This window comes from Schistocerca cancellata, chromosome 1, assembly GCF_023864275.1.
Source record: "Schistocerca cancellata isolate TAMUIC-IGC-003103 chromosome 1, iqSchCanc2.1, whole genome shotgun sequence".
Lineage (NCBI taxonomy): Eukaryota > Metazoa > Arthropoda > Insecta > Orthoptera > Acrididae > Schistocerca > Schistocerca cancellata.
This window is the reverse complement of record NC_064626.1, coordinates 768556522-768561795: the sequence shown is the minus strand read 5'-3', so window position 1 is coordinate 768561795 and position 5274 is coordinate 768556522. Positions and strand designations below refer to the sequence as shown.

At 43.6% G+C, this 5274-nt stretch overlaps 1 pseudogene; it reads left to right on the top strand.

Annotated features, from left to right (window-relative positions):
• The first annotated feature begins 544 nt into the window (after nucleotides 1-544).
• LOC126096749 (U4 spliceosomal RNA) lies at nucleotides 545-698 on the top strand (annotated as a pseudogene).
• The last annotated feature ends 4576 nt before the right edge of the window (nucleotides 699-5274 follow it).

The window sequence follows — 5274 nt, the reverse complement described above, 5'->3', positions numbered from 1 at the left end:
AGTACTAAAAGAAATCCGCTAAATTTCGATTACGCGATAAGTCACACAAATCTGAAAGCTGTAAATTCAGTTAAATACTTAGGGATTACAATTACAAATTCCCTAAATTGGAACGATCACATAGATAATATTGTGGGCAGAGCAAACCAAAGATTGCGATTCTCTGGCAGAAAACTTAGAAGGTGCAACAGGTCAACTGCTTACACCACGCTTGTTCGCACTATTCTGGAGTATTGCTGTGCGGTGTGGGATCCGCATCAGATGGAACTGACGGATGACATTGAAAAAGTACAAAGAAGGGCAGCTCGTTTTTTATTATCGCGAAGTAGGGGAGATAGTGCCACAGACATGATACGCGAGTAGGAGTGGCAAAGGCGTTTTTCACTACGACGGGATCTTCTCACGAAATTTCAGTCACCAGTCACCAGTTTTCTCCTCCGATTGCGAAAACATTCTGTTGGCACCAACCTACATAGGGAGAAATGATCATCACGATAAAATAAGAGAAATTAGAGCTCACAGAGAAAAATTTAAGTGCTCGTTTTCCCATGCGCCATATCGTAAGCAATGAAGTAGAACTGAGGTGCGATTATTGCTAGTTGAAAACTTTTTTTTTCCCCATTCGCCGTTTGAGAGCGGAACGGTAGAGCGACAGCTTGAAGATGGTTCATGGAACCTTCTGCCAGGCAATTTATTGTGAATAGCAGAGTAATCACGTAGATGTAGATATACATGTTAAATTAAACTTTATGTACTTGTCAATGTTTGCTGTTGTTGGCATACGATAAATAAATAAACACATAAAATCTAGCTGTAATGCCCTCAACGCATGCACATTGCTTATAGCTTCGTTCAGTAGTGCATTAAGTTCTCTTGAACATAGTTTTTTCATTGCTGATAACGTTAGCAGTTTCTTTAGGAGTGCTGACGCAATCAGTCGAGGATTATTGTATATATTACAAACGAAATCAAAGGCTACCTTAAAGTTGTAGTTAGTCACAGGAAGATGGGGAATTACATTGTGTGCTTCACCTGTTAATGAACTCAGCAAATGATGGTACTTAGCAATGCCCTCTAGTTCCTGCCGGCCGGAGTGGCCGAGCGGTTAAAGGCGCTACAGTCTGGAACCGCACGACCGCTACGGTCGCAGGTTCGAATCCTGCCTCGGGCATGGATGTGTGTGATGTCCTTAGATTAGTTAGGTTTAAGTAGTTCTAAGTTCTAGGGGACTTATGACCACAGCAGTTGAGTCCCATAGTGCTCAGAGCCAACCAACCTCTAGTTCCTCATTGTTTACGACGAGACTCACAAATGTATCTTAAAATACCGGAATTGCGTTACTTGACCGTGAAATGATGGCAGTTTGGTGCTAAGTTTTGGTATACTCGAGATAGACCCAGCATCTGACGAAACCTTGTCAACTGCGTTTGTGTGATTCATCTGAATCGCTCTCATTTTTTTCGAAATCTCGAAGAGCATATTTTCAGAAGTTTCTCCGTCCTCAGCATGACTCTCTACATCTTCAAACAATTCAAGCTGTGAATGGGCGTCCCCGTACTTCTCCACGATCTTTGGCAACTGTTCTAGCCCGACAGTAATGTCCAAAGTGTCCGATTTGCTTGTTACTTCGAATTCGGCTGCAAACATTAACAACCGCGTGACGCCTGCTTTCACCACCGAGCGTGTGGTTACAAGTGTTATTCTTAATTCTTCGTCCATCATGGAAAGCTAGCGGTGGCAGGCAACAGCAGAAGCAGCAGCGACAATGAGTGGGAATTACAGGAATCAAGATAGCCAGACCATGTACTCAGTTTTCAGATGCGTCGTCTCGACGCTGCAGTCTGTGTCTCCGTGTTGCTTCGTGGACACTCGTCGCTGCCGTTCCAGCGATGGATGGCTGTCGCTGCACGCAACTTCCTCAAATCAATCACAATCCGGCCCGCAGGACTAAAATGTTAGCGCCCGCAGACGAAAACGTAAATGCACCGGAGGACTATGAATTGAGGAGAACTGTGTAATGGTTCGCATCCATTCAGATTGTAATGAAACACGAGAGCTGAGATAATCAGTTATTATTCGCAGGCAAGTAAACAATCAAAATACACATTTTTCCTGTTTACATGGCGAGCGTGGCCACAAGTAAAGGACAGCCGCCCTACCGACAGCCCTTTCACAACTGCCAAATGTCTCCCTCGCCGCTGCGAGTGTACCGTTAGGTACCCTTGAAGGGGTGGCGCACTGACCATTGTCCCTCATGTACAAATAGCTCCATAGAGAGCAGCACTGTCCAGAGACTCAGTCAAAATGAAACGATCGAACAGCGTGGATCCAGTATTTTGAAGCGATAGTACACCGTATCCATGAGTCAATTGGTCTCATTTTTATTCTGCTATGTTCAGTTCGATTATACTAAGCCATTACTTCTGGGAGGATATCAGTCCATTTGTATGAGCTGCGAAGATAAAAACGTATCCACTTTCGACATTTTATTGTTCTGTTCAGACGTTCCACGCTACTCGCCTTCAGGTGGGTGAATGTTGAGTAGTGATGTATTTCATACCGCTGCGTGACCGTCTTGAGATACCTATTGTAAAACTCTCCTCTGTGCTTGGTTTGGAAGTTGTTCGGACATCGATTTGTACCTATTTGCAGCAAATGCTCAAACACATCCATTTGTTTTAACACATAATGTTCAGGCAAATTTGGAGTATGTGTCAATAACCATTAAAATATATTTGAATCGATTATATTCCTGTGAATATCTACAAAAGCAACCTCCCTTAAGTCATCCAAACCGTTAATCATAACATGCCCACGAGGGTATTATCAATATGTATTGTGTCATTAGTTACCCTTCCCCATGAACCATGGACCTTGCCGTTGGTGGGGAGGCTTGCGTGCCTCAGCGATGCAGATGGCCGTACCGTAGGTGCAACCACAACGGAGGGGTATCTGTTGAGAGGCCAGACAAACGTGTGGTTCCTGAAGAGGGGCAGCAGCCTTTTCAGTAGTTGCAGGGGCAACAGTCTGGATGATTGACTGACCTGGCCTTGCAACATTAACCAAAACGGCCTTGCTGTGCTGGTACTGCGAACGGCTGAAGGCAAGGGGAAACTACGGCCGTAATTTTTCCCGAGGGCATGCAGCTTTACTGTATGGATAAATGATGATGGCGTCCTCTTGGGTAAAATATTCCGGAGGTAAAATAGTCCCCCATTCGGATCTCCGGGCGGGGACTACTCAAGAGGACGTCGTTATCAGGGGAAAGAAAACTGGCGTTCTACGGATCGGAGCGTGGAATGTCAGATCCCTTAACCGGGCAGGTAGATTAGAAAATTCAAAAAGGGAAATGGATAGGTTAAAGTTAGATATAGTGGGAATTAGTGAAGTTCGGTGGCAGGAGGAACAAGACTTTTGGTCAGGTGAATACAGGGTCATAAACACAAAATCAAATAGGGGTAATGCAGGAGTAGGTTTAATGCAAAACTTTTTTCGATGGGTGTATTTACCCTTGAAGAGTAACTACCGCATTCATTTAGCCAATGACTGTTGGGGAGGTGTTTGAGGCAATTGTCTGCTGCTGCATGATTATAGCTTCAGCATTAAAAATAATGATATTGATGAGTCTAATACTTGGACTATAAGGAAGAGATATGAAATAAAACACAAACACAGTTTGGGGTTATATACGCATATTATTTATTTTAGTAGCATACATTGCATGCAGTATTTCAGAAAAATCATCAGACTTGCCCTTCATCTTCGTCTTCGCAGCTGTACAGTATTTCCAAGTTAAAGTTTTTTGATAAGCAATAAATCCCATATATATGTCCTTCAGAGTAACGCGTACCTCAAAATACTCTGGTTTTCTCACTCAACCTGTTTCTCTTTTGCCTACGCACTCAAGCACAAACAAATGTAATGCTCCACATCATCAACTTGTACACATGGTAAGTTTACAATATCATAGCATGCAGAGTCTATGCTCAGCAACCAATGACTCGGTCTTCCCAATGCTAGGCCTAGTACAGTATCCACATTGTATAAGTTAATAGCTGAGGCATGCCATAGATAAACACTCTTGTCTCCCGATTTAACACATAGTGCCAAGTCATCATTCACTGTTATAACAGGTAGTGTCACACCAATAACGAGAATGTCTGGGGAGGACTGTGAGTTGGATAATATTCTGTGGCCATCTGCTGATTGATGTTACGCTATGCATAACATATTTTATCCCAGTCGAATTCATAAATAGGTACTTTAACACCCTTCAATGCTTTTTTAATTTCTATTCTCACATGCAAGACCCAGTTGTGATGTGCTTCTATACCCATATTTACACGTTTAGTTCCACTAGTAGTTAAATTGTACGCAGAACTGAAAATTGTGGGTACACTTGATACTTCTTATCCACATCATCTGCACTCTGTCCCTGTGCTAGCATAGGGAAGTTCTGTTGGGATGCATAGTTTGCTGGTTATCAGTACTGTCCTCCATCTTGCTGTTGTTTATGACCACAGGCAGCATTCGAGGTGTTGGGAGCGGACTGTGTGTTCTGATCAGTCAAATCAATGAGTGGGGCAGACAATAATAGCTCTGTGTCCTGCTTCAGCAAGTAGTCAATGTATAGAACCTTTCTGTCCACAGCATCTGCACTTTATTCCTGCACTACCACAGGGATGTTCTGATGAGATGGGTCGTATGTCAGTGACCAGTAATAACCTCCATATTGCTGTTGTTTAGGACCACTAGCAGCATTCGGAATGTTAGGAACAAACCGGGTATTCTCATTGCTCAAATCGATGGCAACAACTTCTTCTTGTCCTGCTGCAGCAAGTGGGCCATGTGCGCTACAGGATGCCTCATGGCCCGCTACATATTCAGACATGTTGGAGGTTGTCGCTGCCGCTAATACACAAGATGGTGGCTGAGGCTGCTGCACGCCCGGACGCAGCAGAGGTCGACATATTGGCGCTCGTTCCTGCTGGCTTCGATATGTCGAAGGCTACTGCTGAACGAAGAGGAGGAGGAAGCGTTACATACAGACCAAAATACGAACACAACCAATAATAATAATAATAATAATAATAATAATAATGCTAAGTACAGACAAGGATGTGCATGGGGTAGTTACTTTTCGTTTCTTGCTGTTCTGCAGATCTGTGCTGGACATCAACAGCTGCTGATGCTTTATGGTTCTTCTTCTTTTCTGCTGCTACTTCTGGTTGACTGAGTGAAACAGGCCACGGAGCTACTGAGCCTGCACTATAT